Raw genomic sequence first — 17575 nt, 5'->3', positions numbered from 1 at the left:
GTCCTGATAAATGAAGGCAATTTATAAAGGCCGTGCATGGTTTTCGGTGAAAAACAAAACAACAAAGAAATAACACTACCTGTTATATCTCGGTCCACAAGGCATTTCAATCGAAGGGACTTTGAATTATGTATTTTATTTACCAAATATAATTACTTATAAAGATTTCCAACATACCGTATACAATGTAGCAGGGGTTTTTGCTACCTTCTATCTGCAGCAAGGGCTGCTGTCAAAAGACACGTGCCCACCCGGGGGGGGGGGGGGGGGGGGGGGGGGGGGAGGGGAGGGGGGGGGCATGAATCGTCTATGTGTATGTGCGTGTGTGCTTTGAAATATAAGTTATAATCGAGTTGCCCGAACATCGGCAAAGTTCTTTCCTGTAAACTTTTCTTACAAAAATGCATTCTTTGTGACTAGAGAGGTATAATAAGCTTGACTACTACTTCCCCGACATTGGGCATTTTTCATTATGGCATTTTCATTCATTATGGTATATTCCAACAGAACATTGCATATGTGATTTTAATAAGGCCTTAAAAGACAAATATAATTTTCATATTCAACCAGACAATTAGTGTATTTTTTATAATCATTATGTTTCCATGTTCTAACTTCGAGTAACAGTGTTTTCTTCTTTTTTTAGTACCTTTTCCATTTGAGTTCCTTTTGGTGATCATCTGTACATTTATCACAAAAAGCAATTGTGCAATTGCACATTTATAACAAAAAGCAATTGTGCTGAATGGCAGCGTTAACCTGTTATTCAACAGAGAATTCCAATACAGAGTACGGATGTCATTTGGGCCCTATTCGTGTTCTTGAAGCGCTGACTTAACCTGTTTGTTGATATGCATCTCTGGTTACGATCAACCCGTACAAGATAAGAGCCTGTCTCAGGTTGTACAACGGTTTCCTGGACCTCTCTCTTTCATACTGCTCAGTATAGAGTGTCTTTACTTTGCCCTTTGGAATACAAATCAGGAGACAACACAGGCCATGAAGCCCAGTTTCTCAACTTCCTACTCAATAAAAAAAATGGTTGTGTTGGCCTGGCACGATAAGGTAGGGCGTGCCTAAATTGACTTTTCTGGTCCAAAGCACTGTAATTCTTTTATATTGTTTTTGGGAAATAACACAGCAGGCTTCGACGATGGAGCATACGAAAGTGGCAACTCGACTACTTGGGAATGGCACCCTCAACCAACAATAGTTAAATGTCAAATAAGATGATTCACATAGCACCGGATCATGACTGAGGACACATCACAACGAACAGAAATATGACAGAAAGCAATTGTGCAATTGTCTGGCAATGCCGCTCTGTTTGGAGCCATGCTGGCGCAGAACAACAATGCTGTGACACGTACACTGCTTCACTCAATTGACGCCCCATTATAAACTCTCTACTAGTATGCGAAATTTCAAAATCTTCTGTATAGGAATTACCGACATATGGAGACTTTTTAACAAAATCTTGCTGTCTTAATAATGACCCTATTTCACACAGACCAAGAGTCCCACGAATCGCCAGGAATTGACAAATTTCAGGATTCTTGGTTGAATCGTAACCAGTTCGTGAAGTTCTTAACAGATTCGTATATAATCGTAGTCAGTTCTTGCAATTCTTGATCAATCGGGAATTCGTGGCAAAAATTTTGAGCTGTTCAAAATTTTGGCCACGAACGCCCGATTCCAAAAAATCGTAGTGAATTTTTGACAGTATTCGTGCAATTCCAGCCGAATCCCACGAATATTCGTAACACTATCGCACCTGTATCGTAAGTGAACCGTAGAGCGTGTCGAATTAGGCCATAAAATTGGCAAAATCTCACGAATCCTCACGAATCCTGAAATTTGTCAATTCCTGGCGATTCGTGGGATTCGTGGTCTGTGTAAAATAGGGGCATTAGGCATACTAGGGGACCTGCCCAAGGCTATTACCCAATGGTATTACTTCATAATAAGCAGTGCAGAAGTGCCACAGACCAGGAAATCAAATTGGTACTGACACATCTTACTACATATTTATTTATCATAGTTTTCATACCTAGATATACATTTAAAACTGATATATTCCAAGTAAAAAATCAAGACTGTATACCGGGGATTCTTAGAAGCATAATAACCACCAACGTTTAATTTTGTGTCAAGGAACATGTGCAGTCAGAAAATGTTACTAGCATAGGGTTACAGGCCCATGGGAATTTCAAATTCACACACTGAAAATGCCAATGTGTGAAAAATAAACATTCACAAAAGAAAAAAAGAGCTGCAAGCAAAAGAATTCAATCAGTCTGGTTTTCCAATTCAAGTTGCATTTTAGTCCTAGAATTTTAGTTCCCCAATAGTTTGACATAACTGCATAACAGGAAAAAATTCCAATAAGGCTGTTTTTCGAATGTGAACTGTATTAAGTCTTGCAAGACACGCCAGCAAGATAGAGAATAATAGATAAACGCGGTGTTTTCGGCGGCAGTGTCGATTTTAATGCAATATCACAAGGCAAATAATCACTCCGAATATTAATGTTGCACATAAACATTAAAAAATGTGAAACACTAAAATATGAAACACTAAAAGAGTTCAGAGTTTGACCATTTAAAAAGGATATATCAGAATTAATGACAAAAATATCAAATCAACGAGCCCTTATAACAATGGAAATCTGAAAAAAAAAAAAAAACCCTTTTATGCACCTCTTCGTCTAGCAGTTATAAATGAATTTGATACCGTAGCTTTGACGATTTGGAATGTGCAACTTTACTAAATGAAGCAAACAAGCATAAAATCGTTTATAGAAGCCCAAGCAGAAAATTCATCTATCAAAAATTCAATAATCCTTCGTGCCAAAGTTTCATGGTTCCAGGAGTGCATATATACAAAGGGGTTCTTACACACGCGCACGCACGTCCGCGTGCATGCACACTCACAGACAATAATAATAATAATAATAATAACAATAATAATAATAATAATAATAACAATAATAATAATAATAATAATAATAATAATGATGATGATGATTAAATGTCTCTAAATCATCTTGTATGTGAAAACTTGAAACGACATCAGACACAGAAGAGCCATTGTCATTTCAAAATGGTTCTTCGAGAAGGATGGTTGCAAAACAAGTCATGATTGCTCTTACAAAACCCTTTGCGTGACACCACAAATGGTCTTATATTTCTTAAAGACGCGGAGTTTTGGTTAGAAATGTCGAGTGTCATAGCTAATAAGTCAGACAGTAGCTTACAATTATTTTTTATGCATTTTAAAACATAAATCTCGAACATCCTTTATTTAATATCGACGAAAGAAGCTCAGAACTATAAACAACATATACAGTAGTATGCAATTATGGTAGGATAAAGAATTTCTAACAGTCTCTAAAAGAACCGGCCTGGGGGGGGGGGGGGGGGGGGAGAGATCGGCTTCGCATCCGCCCCCCTGCAAATAATCCTATATTCTCCCCTGATGTTACTTATGTGTATTGATTAGGTCGGTAAATCCATCATTTTTGATATGTACATGTAATTATGAATAGGGCAGGGTAAATCTCGACTGTTTTAAATAATAGGAGGTTTCTGAGACTGAATTCGATACTAAATACGAATCCGTCGATTATTTTCCACAGTTACTCAGTCTGTAGGTGGGCATGATTTAAAAATTAACTGAGAATACGGTCAAACAAAATTCTCATCTTCAACAATTATAGAGAGTGAGGTATGTTTTTTTCCCTTTTAGTAATTTTTTTGGTGTGGGGGGATGTTGAATCCATACATATGTAACATGTCGAAAAATTGATCTGCGTAAGAAGCAATATTTTGCCTGAGAAAACATCTGTTTAATTCAATATACTTTATAAACGCCTAAAATACATAGGGGAATTAAGCAGTTTGTTTTTTTGTTTTTTTTTTGTCCATCCTGAACTTACATCAAAATTAATGGATTTGTGATCATGATGAGCAAATACAGTAGTTATCGCATGCAACAGAAAATATGAAACGTCGCAAGGGATTTCTTTCCACTACATGCTCCTTCTAACCAGTAACATAGTACCAAACAGTGAAAACAACAAAAAGAAAAATTGCCACGTACAGAAATGACGGGTTTCAGTTTACGGCAGCAGATGTTGTCAGCTCGTTCTGTAGGTTTACGGATGCTATAGCAAAATCTAATTTATCCATCGTGAACTGTTGTCTTTTAACGGAGAACAGTATAATGGTATTGCTCGGGCAGCGTTCCTACAGTGTTTAGAGTCACACAGAATGACACAAAATTGCATTTATTTTACGTTTTAAAATATGGCTTTATTTCAAGGTATTCAATACGTGTTAGAAAGGGTTTTGAGTTCGTTTCTATCTTAAATGATTGAGCAAAGCTACCCTCTTTTCCCAATTCAGTAATTAAAAACGACTAAGGTTGAAACCCTCGATAAAAGTGCCTGACGTCGATGTTTCCTTCTGTAATGACAAGATCATGACGTGTATAGAACTTAGTAATATCAACTAAAACGGTACCAAACAGCGATTCTAAGCGAAGGGACTAGTCGAGTAAAAGCACATTACACACAAATACATATTAATACATACACATTCTGTAAGCGGTGAATGAAGAAATCACACTCATTCGCTCGCGCACTCGAAAAGTCACGCACTCACGCACACACACTCACTGAGGGTAAAAGAGAGACAGAAGGAGGGAGACAGTTACAAGCGCAAGCACACATGAAAGATATACAAGAGTGACAGATTGAAGCAGACAGACATTTTAATGTTAAAACAGCAGATATTAAACCGAGAAGAGGTACATGTTCATTATTAGCTTTTGGTTTTTTTGTTGTTGTTCCCTCTTATAAAAGGATAAGGCGTTTACTAACACTACCCGGAGATCTTCTAGCACTAACGCCGAGATTAACTACAAAATCCACGAATTATCCAGCACACCGTACAATTATTTAGCTCCAACAAAGCGATACCTAGCACTAACATTCAACCGCTCTGGTAGTGCTGGTTAATTCGTGGGTTTTGTGGCTTATAATATGGATGTTAGTGCTAAAAGATCTGCGGGTAGTGTTGGTAAACGCCTAATCCATTTATAAGGCCTCTCCAATCTTTCAGTAAAAAGCTGTATTTGGAAATCTCACGTCTGATATTGGGTTTATTTGTAATTTGAATGCATAGAGTGCAGTCTTCAATAAAAAACACAGCATTATCATATTACTAAATAATTACTAATAATTCTTTCTCCGTTTATCATTGTGCGTGTTTGCTATATATTTGAAGAGTTTGTTTTCCCAAGTGTAAAAAGGGCGAATTTTCTAATTAACCACCGATCCCGACTGTAGCATTCAGAAACTTCATGACAAACGTTCACCGCAAAAGTAACCAAGACATGCATTTGGCTTCTTTTTTTTTAGGATTTTGTCCCATTAGAGGAAGAAAAAGAGCATTCAAATCCTAACCTATTAGAACCTCCGACGGAACGGACTTTTGCCTGCATATTGCTTGAAGCACAACCCCCCCCCTCCCCCGCCTAGAGAATCGCCACTACATTCATGTTATTGTTTATAGGCAAATCCAAGCTAAAATCTCATTGTCCATAAAGTTTGGCCGGAAATACACCTAGAAATAAGCGAGCTATTCCATTTTATTTAATTGTTAGTGGTCTTCAATATTCATTATTTCAGACTTACTTAGACAAAATCTATAAACATAAATTGCACTCGCAATTATGAGAATTGTTTGAAACGAGGAACACTTTAAAGACTATTATCCAGCCCCAACCTTTCATAAAAGAATAAAGAACGATGATCTATGCACTGTGTGTGTGTGTGTGTGTGTGTGTTGGGGGGGGGGGGGGAGGAGGGGGCGATCATCCTTTTCTTCTTTATATCCATTACCAGTACAAGTGCTCTTGCAGACAATTATGTTAGGATTTTAATACCAAGCTCGCTCACGTCGTGTTGGACTGAAACGTGAAGATCTGCACACGCGATTCAACATGAGAGCAAAAGCTTCGAACGTGCACGGATATAATTACTGTCTATCAGAAGCCAGCGAAGTGATGATGGCAATTTTCGCTGGACAGTACAATACAGATGAAAAGTGCAAAGAATTAGCTAGAGAAATATCTGTTAATATCTAATAGGAAATCAACTCGTGGCTTCAGAATTGTAAGCCTTTCAAGAAAATTGCCTGACGGTAGATTGCTGTGCTTATTGTTATGATTGACTAGACATTCAGACAGCGTTGATAACTGTTCAGAGGAGAGAGATCTGTTTGAAATCGAAAATATAATTTTCACCACATTAACGTTGCTGTAAAAGTCATCATCTCGAAACAGCAAATTCACCCCGATATATATATATATATATATATATATATATATATATATATATATATATATATATATATATATATTTTTTTTTTTTTAAAGAATTTTATCCTTTCATATCGACACACCTTCACTTGGCTTTAAGAATCTGCTTTTGAAAACCGGCCTCTTGGTTTTCAGTGCATTGTCTTCTTCATCGTGCATTTTGTGTTCTTAATGCTCTCATTTCCCTGACTGTTTAATAGTGTAAATATTTTTTGCTTGTTATTAGCATATAAAATAACTTTTTCAATTAACATCATGATTTTCTTTTTGCATAACATACGGATGCATCTGTGGAGAAATGCATTATATCACTGATCTGCAAATGTAAAAGCGCCATGTATTATTTATCATCGAGACAAATTTTATCGAAATGTCAGCGGAATACGAGATCTTGTGCGTGACTCGTTGAGATGGAATTCTTTCATTAGCAGGTGCAACACGTTTTTCAGAGTTTTTGTTCGCAAGATGTGTGATTTGTTTAGAATAACACTAGTTTCATCTGATGTCAGAGAGAAAAAAAACAGATCCATACCAAAGAGTTATTTATACTTGGATGGTGTCAAACATAAACATGTTTTAATAAATGGACCCATTTAAAGTTATTGTGGAATGTTCTTGGCAACAGAAATAGAAATTGAAAAGCAAATAATGTTTCAACAACTTTCCCGGTTTATGGAAAACTAATATATGGAAACCCAAATTTCATGTCCAATAGAAAATTCAGACCACAATGTTGTTCTATGCAAACCATCCATTTTGTGCAACCAAAAACGATACAAATGACAAAGAAAATATCAAGTACCAATTTAAAAACGCTGCTTACTGCAGTATTAGCAAACGTTGACTGGAGACCCCTATTTATGCTGGAAACATGCGAATCTTAGTTTGCCTTTTATGAAAACTGCTAAACAACCACTTATCAATAAAAGCAATAAAAATAATGAAAAAAAAACATGGGTGAACGAACAATTCCGCAGTTTTATAAAAAATGGAACAATATCCTGAAAACTCATAACAAGAAGCACTTCAAGCTACCAATACCGAATCACTGAACTTTCTGCACAAGGAATGTGTAAAGGAATGCTGCAAAAAAAAAAAAAAAAAAAAAAAAAAAAAACTGTGGATTAATGACCACACAATCCACCACCTTTTACCATCACGGAGGGAACAGTTTTATAAGTTTTGAAGTGCCAAAGCTGAGAAAAGTCAGAGCCTTTAGGACTTTTATACCCTAGGCACTGTCAACTCTTCAGTGATTTTTTGATTTTACCAAGTGCATCCAAAGATTCATTTATAATCCTAATGTTTTTGAAAATGCATTTTAAAATGTTTTTAGGAAATATTTTAATGTCTGGCATGTTTTCTCTTAAAATTAAAACTTTAGTGTAATTATTTATGTACCATCCAACTTTTTAATCAATTTTCAAAAAACTATTATTATTATTATTATTATTATTATATCAAAAAAGAGGAATGCTATCTTGTATTTACTATTTTAATAGCATTAAAATATTTTTATTGTTATCATTGTAGTATTTAACAAAATAAAGAAAAAATAAGTTATGGTTCGGACATACCATTCTTTACCCTTATGAAATGAAGTTTAATAAATGAAAATAAATAGAGATTTTTTATGTTTCTAGTGGCACACTTTTTGAGTGTACGAATTTTTCTTAAAGAAAACAACCCTTTTATGAGTTCAATGAATCAGATTTTTCCCAAAACAATTATTTCTGTGCAGTTTTCTCTTTACTTTAGATTTAAAAATACGTGTGGAGAATGTGGACTTGAAACTGGATACGTACAACAAGACTAGGACTTAAAAGCATAAGTGAAAATATCAGATTAAAATAAAAATAATATCAAGTTTTAAATTTTTGGTAATTTTTGTGCATCTTTGGTCTGGGACAGTGCGGACAAAAGTCAAAGGTCTTCGCGTGCCTCTGCTTATTAATTAATTAATTAATAAAGTCATTAATCTATTTATTTATTTATTTACGGTACTAGCACGTGGTACACATGTACATGACAATGATCAAACCAGAATTCTATGTGATACGTACATCAAATAACATTTTTTTTACATACTAGTGTTATATTGCATTGAATATTGCAATTAGCTAATTCATGTAGTATCATAATAAACATAAACAATCAGGTTTAGTTATATTGTGATTTCTATTGATGTTGCAACTGTACATCCCCCCTCCGATCTTTCAGCTGATGAAAATAACAGCTGTTAATCCAGGCTTTAAGAAAGCGTAGTGATTTCTCTCGTACATACATTTTACATTTATTTACAAACTGCAAAAAATTGTTCATGAGTAGTTTGTGAGTAGTTGCCTCTTTGTTTCTCAATTCTAAGGCCATATCCAGCTTCATGGTGTGAGCCTTAGGTAGCGGCGTCATGTAGAATTCTCTTTCATTACAATTCATTATCAACTTTTCATCGAGTAGTCTATATTGAATGAATATCAGAGCAAACAACGTTACCCAGTGATCTGACGCTAGTTGTGATATTTACAAGAGATGCGTATTTTTACTTTAAAAATCCACACAATACACGTACTCCACTAAAAAAATTAAAGAACAATATAATGATACGGAACAATACCCACGTGTCATGAAACAGGAACATGAAATGTGTCCAACTTTGAAGTGCTGATGGTGATATCCTCTAACATTTTAACATTTTGAAAAAGGCACGCCTAAATTCAGAATTCATCAAACCGTATATGAACGGATTAATTGTTGAACTTAACGATAAAAATTCAACGGCAATGTTTCGAAGTACAGCATAGGTCAAACTGCCCTTCTCAAAGTATTTCTCGCTCCAAAATATTATTGGATATGGACAATAAAAAGCAAAGAAGCAACCGAGAATAACTGCAGTCATTTTTGCAAGCTTGGCATCGGTATTGCTGGTCGGTAATTTGATTGTCACCTTTTTAGACTTGTCAGAGCGGATATGAGACGCAGAAGGGTCGCCAGTAGACGTTGTTGCTGCCATTGGCGCCATACCAGAGGGACCAGAAATCCCGCATTCGTCTCCCATACTTGGTCCGGGGACGACGCTTGAAACCGTATTAACACTTTCAAGGCGAAAATTCTCGTTGGGCGATCCTGACGGGCCAGCAGCGGATGAAAATTTCGGGGACATGCTCTGACTAGCTGGTGGGTTTTTCGGTGTAACAGTTCGCAACCCTTGCGATAGTGTGTCCTCAGATGCGTTGCCATATTGCCCAACTTGTTGTTTTTGCTTCTTGACTTTTCTAAATATCGCGATGTAGAAACCTAAAGCAACCAACAGACAAATTGGGACGTGTGGTGTTGCAATGTAGCGCATAAAACCTGCCATTGTCGTCTCCGCCCTGCATTCCACGCCTGGAGTCCAGTTATTCCATCCCATAAAAGGTAAAGAATTCAAAGAGACCATATACAGGCAGCACATTCCAGTGATGAAATAAAATCTCTTTTTCGGCAAAACTCTGGGATAGTGAATATGCCAGCATATCTTGACATATCTTTCAAAAGAAATCAGAGTCTGTAGGAGCATTGAAAGTGAAAGGAATGTACTTAGTGACGCTATTTTTCCAATGCAGAAGTACTTGTTGAAAGCCAAATGATGCAATGCTGGAAAGATGTCGACGAGATACCCTAGGACTATATTGTAAGGCATGCTGATTAGACCGGTCAAAACGTCAACCAGTGCTAAGCTCACAATGGCTATGTTAGTGTTCGACCGAAGCCACTTGAACTTCCAAAACGCAAAAATGACAAAACAATTAGACGTTACCGATACCAGCGATATCAAGGCTTCCACTGTGATAAAGACGATGCAGCTCATACGTTGACAGGAGGGAGTAGTCTCATTTGATCCGTTCAGTGGAATGACATCGGCCTCCAAAGTTTCATTCAACATCACGGTAGTGTTGGACATATTCCTGTCTTCAAATCTACAAGCGCTCTGTGTGCGTTCAGCGATTCGTCTTGATTTCACCAAATTCAGAGAGCGGAAGCAATTCTGAATGTTCAATTGGCAACGTCTTTGTTATCCATGCATATATACCTGAATTTGTCCTTGACTTCAAAACCACCCACGGTCTCTGATGCTCGAGTGCTTCGATTCCCCGTGGTTTCTGCCCCTACTGGATTTTTCATTTGCTTATCAGATAACCCAAAGATGATTGACAAGTGGTGGCTTCAATATAAAACACTGATACATGTATTTCGTTTGACAGAATGAAAGGAAAGTAGGTCCACTATCGCATGTAGTATTATTGTATTTGCTAATTTTTTCTTTTTTCTTTTAGCTTTTAACAAAACCTAAAATTCGAGGTTGCGTGTATTATTGAGGTTTATTTTATACGTTATTAAGCCTAGTGTTTTCTTTCAAGGAATGAAGCACGGATACCAATTCTTTGAGATGTTGATTTGAGAACGCGACTGTAAGTGTAAGATCATATGCTTGAGGACTTCTTTTCTGTATCATATGGCTTGAGATTTAAAAATGAAGACGCTGGCACGCATGGCATCTGACATCGCATATCGTCAGAGATAATCACATATCGGCTAGCAGTACAATTGCCCTTTGTCACATTGCACACATATGGCGATTTCATTTAATTGATAAAAAGCTAATAAAATGACTTTAATTAAGGTTAACTAGGTTTACAATATAAGTCATTCTGACCAGTTTGTCAGAAGCATTAACGGGTAAAAGCGACACCCGAGCGGGCTCTCCATCAAGTAAACCACACAAAAGTGGCGGCGAAGATTCTGAAATGCGTTAGTTGAGAAAATTCAAGAGGATAACCGCGCTCTTCACAACTATGACAAGGGAGTTGATTGGCCAACACACTGATCGCTTTAAATACATAATTTATAATAAAGACGCAAGTTATTGGATTTAAAAACGCATTCAGAGTGCATGGATCGCTTCTTGTTGGACTTATCTGGAACAGTGTAAAATTTTAAAACATAATATGACACTTAAATGGCCCAAATCAAAATAGCAAAAATTGGGGGGGGACGCGTTTACCCCGTGAAAAATTTATAAACGGTACCTACTTTCTCCACGATTGGCACTCTGCACTAAGGGGTTGAAGGAGGGATCCTGGTTAAGGCTTCGTTCACATGCAATGTCTATTTTCTAAATTCTATTTTCTATTCGCGGTATGTCTTATGATCACGGTCTGTGCCCTGAATATTCCGCGGCGTAATTACTGGCAGCGCGAGCACAGCCGAGAATTAATTACAGCTTCGTATAAGTAACTGGCTCGCGCTGCCAGTAATTACGCCGCGGGATATTCAGGGCACAGACCGTGATCATAAGACATACCGCGAATAGAAAATAGAATTTAGAAAATAGACATTGCATGTGAATGAAGCCAAAGAGATTGTAAGCATGCTGACTTTCAGCGCTTCCTACGGCAGCTGGGCTGTATCCTCCCCAGGGAGTCGAGATATCCCCTTTGGAATGACCAGGCGTCTACCTTTTCTTACATGCAGCACTGTACCGCATTGTGTAATTATATACACTGTACTGCGTATTACTGTACTTTCGTTGCAAATTAACGTTATGATGAACGATTATTATTTTATATCGATTTTGTTAGGAAGATAATTTTACTTTACCAGCTGACTGCTGTTATTTGGTTGTTTTACATGGATCTCAGGAAGACAATGAGCTGCTTGCACTGAAATTTAAGACCAAGTTGACAAAATTACTTTTAAAATAATCACCTATGAATAACAGTAATTGTACGTACTTTGAATTAAGGATATTAATTTTTGTATCCTCAAGGCATTATGCAACCAGTATGGAATATATAGAATACGATTTTAATTAAATTTGTAAAACCAAATAACCTATGGTAACCGTGAGCGCCGGAGCATATTATATAATAAATTATACTTTTACCCATATCCACACCACAAAACAAAAATATTTCCGCTGCTTTTTTTTTAGAGAAACAACCCGGGTGACGTCAGTGTTTATTGGCAGGTAAGTGCGCCTGTGGTGATCCGCTATAATTCAGTAGCAATTATGCCGCGATGCACCTAGAGGTAGTAATAGCCACTATCTGAATATCGACCTACTTAATGACTTTTATAGAAACAACATCATGTTTCATTTAGAATATTGCAAACCATCATATTAGTGCGAACGAATTTTAAATCACCTGCTGATAGGCAAAATTTACAGCGAAATGCCGTGTTACAGCTTTTAAAAATTTTAACTTAACTATCCCTTCATGATCAGCCCTTGTTTAAACCATTTCTATAAATCCATTTCTTCGCTCAATGTGAAGACCAATCTGTCGTGCAGAAAACAGGTGGTAAAATTACGCCTCTGAGAGCACAGCTTCTTCTTGCATGTAAACGGCAAATTATTCAGTTAATTATCTTCTAAGAGTTAATATAACAGCACTTGAAAAGCCTCTTTTAGTAGATCATGGAGCAAAAGCTGAGTCTAGAGATGAGCTAAGCCCTTCGATTACATCTATGACGTGTTGACAATAGCGTCACAACGGTAGACAACTTAAAGCATCTGAACAGGGTTTGGCAATGAAAATGAAATGAAAAGTATCTAGTTAAAGCTACTTCAAATATTTTGATGTTTTCATCAAAATTGCAGGGATATGTGACTTGTCCCAATGGTAATAAAACTATAAACATGAAATAGAAATATTGGGTAAATGGAGAAAATTTGTCATAAAATAATAAAGAACATAAATAACATAACAATTAGTTATACAACAACATCAGTATATTACAGATCATACTTATACATGTAGATTGTAAATGAATTACATGATATTGAATACCCTTCCTCTCACATATTTCATATAAAGAAAATACAAATACATAATTAAACCATTTTTGATTTTTTCTTTTGCTAAAGCAATTCTGATTCTTTATATTTTTTAAAATGATCACTCTTCCTTTGGCCCTGTGCTATTATTATATTGTCAGATTTGACATTGAAATTTTCAATATTGAAAAGGCACTGAGACAAATGATAGCTGATTTTAAATACAGACGAAAAAGGCAAATCTCTTTGAGCTGAAAAAGTTTTTAAAAAATTGAAGCCTTTATATAATCCCGTGGGGTATATTGACCTCTTTAGGGTGTAGAAATGTTAAAGGAAAAAGTGAGTTGGTCTGCTTTGCCAACCGACTGCTGTTCTTTGGCTGTTTTGGTTATATCTCAGAAAGACTACGAGCTGTGATTGTAATTGAAAACTAAGTTAATAAAATGACTTTAAAAACATTCGCCCATGGATAACAGTAAGCGTAGGTACTTGAATTTAGGATATTGATTTTTTTGTATCCTCAAAACATATTGTAACCTGTGTGGAATATATAGCATATGCTTTTGATTAAGTTGTAAATAAATATACCACTGTCACTATGGCCACAAAAGAATTATAACTTATACGCATATTAAATAACAATGGTTATATATATACTGGTGTTATAGGCGCCCAATATATAACATGTGCACTTATACCGAAGTAAGTGTATAGCTTATAATAAAAATAAATGCTCACATTAAGTGACATTGTTATCTCTATAATTGTTATAACTGACAACAAATCTTCCTGGTCTTTTAGCTAATGGAAATAATGCATGTTTATCTTGGCTTGATTCGACTGGGATCTCCGTAGCACATGCATTTTACATTTTACATTGGTCTACATACGGCATTCTGTCATATCACAAAAGAACAGAGATGTTTTAACTGTGGTATTTATGACCTTGAACCATATCCAACTCCTTGGATTGAACCTGATAGTGGCGCCAAGTAGTATTTTTCAATGAAAATTATCATTATTTTTTTCATTGAAAATATCAATATCAAACTCATTTTCCAGACCTCTAATTCTATTTGTGATATCATATAGGGATGCCATCATATAATAATATGTATTCCATTGAATTTTTTCACGGTATATCTCTCCAGAATACCTCACGCTTATTAAAGATTACATAGCGATTAGTAACGTAAGATACCAGGTTGGTTAAAAAAGGGACATGAAATGTGTTGTACTTTTGAGTGATGGTGATCTAATCCCCTAGCATTTTAACATTTTGAAAAATGCTTGCCTAAATTTGGAATCCATCAAACCGTATATGAATGGATTAATTGTTGAACTTAACGATAATAATTCAACGGCAATGTTTCGAAGAACAACATAGGTCAAACTACCCTTCTCAAAGTATTTCTCGCTCCAGAATATTATTGGATATGGACAATACAGAGCAAAGAAGCTACACAAAATAACTGCAGTCATTTTTGCAAGCTTTGCCTCTGTGTCGCTGGTCGGTAATTTGATTGTTACCTTTTTAGACTTGTCGGGGCGGATATGTGACGTAGCAGGCTCGCCAGTAGACGTTGTTGCTGTCATTGGCTCTATACCAGAGGGACCAGAAATCCCGCTTTCGCCTTCCACACTTGGTCCCAGAACCACATTTGAAACAGTATTTATGCATTCGAGACTTGTAGTGGCGTTGGGCGCTGTGACGCTGGTCGGTAATTTGATTGTTACCTTTTTAGACTTGTCAGGGCGGATATGAGACATAGAAGGATCGCCAGTAGACGTTGTTGCTGCCATTGGCTCTATACCAGAGGGACCAGAAATCCCGCTTTTGCCTTCCACACTTGGTCCCGGAACCACACTTGAGACTGTATTTATACATTCGAGGCTAGTAGTCGCGTTGGGCGCTGCTGATGGGCCAGCAGCTGATGGAAATTTCGGCGCCATGCCGTGACTAGCTGGTTGGTTTTTCTGTGTTACATTTCGCAACCCTTGCGATAGTGTGTCCTCAGACGCGTTGCCATATTGCCCAACTTGTTGTTTTTGCTTCTTGACTTTTCTAAATATTGCAATGTAGAAAACTAAAGCAACCAACAGACAAACTGGGATATGCGGTGTTGCAACGTAGCGCACGAAACCTGCCATTGCCGTCTCCGCCCTGCATTCCACGCCTGGAGTCCAGTTATTCCAGCCCATGAAGGGTATAGAATTCAAAGAGACCATATACAGGCAGCACATTCCAGTGATGAAATAAAATCTCTTTTTTGGTAAAATTTTCGGATAGTTAATATGCCAGCATATCTTCACGTATCTTTCAAAAGAAATCAGAGTCTGTAGGAGCATTGAAAGGGAAAGAAATGTACAAAGTGTCGCTATTTTTCCAATGCAGAAGTACTTGTTGAGGGCCAAATGATGCAATGCTGGAAAGATGTCGACGAGATACCCTAGGACTATATTGTAAGGCATGCTGATCAGACCGGTCAAAACGTCAACCAGTGCTAAGCTCACAATGGCTATGTTAGTGTTCGACCTAAGCCACTTGAACTTCCAAAACGCAAAAATGACAAAACAATTAGACGTTACCGATACCAGCGATATCAAGGCTTCCACTGTGATAAAGACGATGCAGCTCATGCGTTGACAGGGGGGAATAGTCTCGTTTGATCCGTTCAGTGGAAAGGCGTCAGCCACCAAAGTATCATTTAACATTAGGGTGGTATTCTTCATTTTCTGGTTTTCAAACCTGCTCTCTTGGTGTGCTCAACGCTTCTTCCTAAGTTCTCCTCACTCTATGTGCGAAAGCAATGATGAATATTACATTTGCACTTCTATGTAATTTTCCTGTAGTAATTACGTTTGCTGGAATTTTCATTCGTGACAAAGATAACCACAAGATTATTAAGACGTGACTTCGTAAATACAAAGACCGTTAATTATATTTCGTTTGACAAATAATAAGAAAATATTTATACCACATGAAGAAACATACAGCATGTGTCTACGTCTTTCTTTTTTAATCTTAGCTTTTTGTGAAACTTTAAATTCGTGATAACATGTACTGTTGTGTTGTTACACTGTAAAAACAGTGTTTAGCTATTAAACACATATAACACACGTTTAGTACCTGAACGCGTTTAGAAATATGTGTAAAAACTAAACACGTATATCTTCTCAAGCTTCTCACATAAGAAAATGCTATACATGTTTGGCAGTGTTACACGTTTAGCTATGCGTTTAGCTTCACCGGTATATACATGTATCATTCTGTAATAAGTTTATCGCAAGGCTAAACACATTGGCTAAACATACGATGTTGTTAAACGTGTGGAACTACTAAACGCCGGGAGCTGCTAAATGCGTGAAACAGCCTGCTCTATACTTAGTGGACTTCTTTGCAATAACTTGATACAATTCTAAACATGTCTATTAAGTACCAAGTGGTTTCTGCCAAAATCCTGTAATTAAGGGAAGCAATGGCTAAAACCTCCCTACAAGTCTAGGCCTAGGCCATGTTTTCGGTCTATCATGGTATTAAAGTGCATTTTTATTCTGATTCCTTATTAATGTATCCAACTATATTTTTACTTTAGACCTGAAAGATAACTGGTGCGTAGAAAGCATTATATTCATAGAGGGTGTAGGATTTTGGAAAGGGAGGGGTCCATCATCCAAGAAGTAGAATAACAACCTGAAAGAAGTGCCCACTTCCAAAATTTTGATAAACTCGAGAAGTCATTCGTTTTGGACGATGTGATCGTCAGCATCCGCCTGTATCGGATGGCATAGTGGTTGGTGTGCCCGCCTACGAAGCTGGAAAACGTGGTCTCAACTTCGTCTGAGGATCGGATATAACAGCCTTTCCAGGCAAAACGAAATAACACAATATGACACAATGATACAACAAAACATATAGCGAGACTACCCAATAATAACAATATATACCTTCTTAATGACAGGATATTTTCGTTTGCAAGCTTTCACCGCTTCATGTGGCATGCTGGGCTATAACCTCCCCGGGGAGGGGTGGGGGGGCAGGGGGGCAGTAGCGTCAACACCCAGAGCCAGTCAGACCAAAAATGACCAGGCGTCTGTAAACTGCACCGAGACGTATCAGTAGTGCGGTATATAAGAGTTGAATTCTCCCTTTTTTTATTTATTATATTGTATTAATGACATGTAATGATGATATGTATTGTTTGCGCCGTGATTTGACATCCTGATCTTAAGATCATATACTTAATGACTTCTTCTTCGTATTAGATATTTTGAAATTTAAAAAGTGAAGACGTTGGCATGCATGGCATCTGAATCTCGTATTACACATCACATATCATCAAATTTAATCACAAATAGGCAAGACATTTACAT

This window comes from Lingula anatina, chromosome 4, assembly GCF_051362555.1.
Source record: "Lingula anatina isolate TDL-2025a chromosome 4, LinAna3.0, whole genome shotgun sequence".
Classification (NCBI taxonomy): domain Eukaryota; kingdom Metazoa; phylum Brachiopoda; class Lingulata; order Lingulida; family Lingulidae; genus Lingula; species Lingula anatina.
The sequence above is the reverse complement of the archived record's forward strand: the minus strand, read 5'-3'. Positions refer to the sequence as shown.